This window comes from Orycteropus afer, unplaced genomic scaffold, assembly GCF_000298275.1.
Source record: "Orycteropus afer afer isolate SDZICR_OR568_19922 unplaced genomic scaffold, OryAfe1.0 scaffold10664, whole genome shotgun sequence".
In the NCBI taxonomy this organism is placed as follows: domain Eukaryota; kingdom Metazoa; phylum Chordata; class Mammalia; order Tubulidentata; family Orycteropodidae; genus Orycteropus; species Orycteropus afer.
Window position 1 is genome coordinate 1,741 of NW_006932251.1, and position 2,027 is coordinate 3,767.

Sequence of the window (2,027 nt, forward strand, 5' to 3'; positions counted from 1 at the left end):
TCTCATTCCACCACTGAGTTTACAGTGACTTATGGGTAGAAAAGCCACACTAAGTAATTTACTACAATGCACAGCCAAACAAGAGACAGGCATATAGGGTGAACATTTACATCAAGTAGAAATACTCCTTAGAACGATCAATCATGGGAGAACAGAAGGGCAGTATTTGCACAGGGAGACAGCTCAGAAGGCAAGAATGCATAAGAAAGAAGGACATAGGGAAGAAGTAACTACAGGGAGTAAGTGGCAAGAAAGCTGTTACAATATGGGGAAGTGCAGTCAGTGTCATGAAACAAAATGTGTATGAACTGCTGTATGGAAGATGAATTTGCTCTGTAAACTTTCACCCAAACCACAATAAAAATTTTGAAAAAAAGAAAATGTGTTTCATATTGAAAAATTCCCATCAGCCCTCCCACAGGTATCTGATGCACTTAAAATAATTAAACAATGGAAATTTAATAAAGTATTACTTGTCTTGTGAGAAATATAGAACTTCTTGAACATCAGCCTGAATTCCAGTGTCCTGAGTAGAAATCTATAAACCACCAGTAAGAGGAGCATAACTCTGCCTTGGAAGGGACAACCCTAGTGGGAATGTCTTGAAAGGGACAGCAATGATCCCAAAGGCACTGATGTTACCTGAAACAGCCATGGCCAGTATCATTTTCAAACTAGGCCATACCCTATGACAACCAGTCTGATGTCCACATTTTCCACATGCTCTCAAAGCAGCTTCTTAATGAATGACGTGAATTAAAATGAGTCTCCAAAGTATAAACACTTATTGAGACAAAAAGAAAAAAATAAGGTTTGTTTGTTTGTTTAGCAATATACCGATAAATGATATAGGTCACTAATAGGCTTATTTTCTAATCTCCAGAATAACTTTCTTAAGTAAAGGCAATTTCTGGTCAGTCTCTTACATTATCATTCAATAGCATCACCCACACAATCAAATACCCCCAAATACTTGACACAAAGAGAGTCTTACCTGTGAAAAGTTCAGTGCATTCAGTGGATGGCAATGCTCTTCTACCTTTTCCACTGCCCCAGTCTGTTTCCTCAGTTGCTCAGGCCCCTGGGAAAGCTACAGGTCTAAGACTGGAACCCCAAGTAACTTAACGTACACTTCAGTCAGGGAGTTGACCATGAGCGTCACCCAGATGAACCTCTTGCTCTCCTAGTTCCCCACGACGGCATTGAAGATGTAGTCCGCAGAGAGGCCCTTGGGATACTGGTCTGGGAATATCCATGAGGGCATCATGAGCTTGACATACTCCAGATGGTGCTTCAGGTGGCAGTAGATGTCCCTAGGGAGCACATCTTGGAGGTTCTCACCCTGCGGCAACATCTGACAGCTGGTGAGGACTGAGATGGTATAGGGGTCCATGAGGTCCATCTCAATGTATACAACACTGCTCTGCTGAAAAGCCTTCTTGGAGTTGTCAGGGATGAAATCCCAAACCCGGGTGTATGGAACATGGATCGTGCCAAAGAAGTAAGATGGTGGATTTCACTTTATAGTCCATAAGAAGGAATTCAATTCACTTTGCTTAAAAAGAAAAGGACAACAACATTTTAAAAGGTCAAAACTGTGAGAAAATGAATTAGAGACACAAATCACATTGCAGGAAAAAAATATCAAAGTAGAATTTAGACTTGTACTGCTTCCATAACGATTCAAAAAAAAAAAAACTCACTGCAAGTTGATTCCGACTCATAGCAACCCCCATTGGGTGTTTAAGGCTATAAATCTTTATGGGAATAGATTGACTCATCTTTCTTCCACAGAACAGCTGGTAGGTTTCAACCACTGACCTTTTGGTTAACACCAAATGCCTTAACCACCACATCACCAGAGGGCAGCTCTACTCTATTCTGTCAGGGGCTATGAGTCAGAATCAACTCCGTGGCAGTGGATTTGGTTTGGTTTGGGTCCAGGTAGATTCACCTGCCAAGAGCAAGAGTCCTCAATGTAGCCTGCATTTCAGCTTTCTTTCCCACCTTTTCCATCAAAAATATTT

General features: G+C 41.2%; 1 pseudogene; it reads right to left on the reverse strand.

Moving 5' to 3' along the window:
* Window positions 1–994: 994 nt before the first annotated feature.
* LOC122152128 lies at window positions 995–1,555 on the reverse strand (annotated as a pseudogene).
* Window positions 1,556–2,027: the final 472 nt, after the last annotated feature.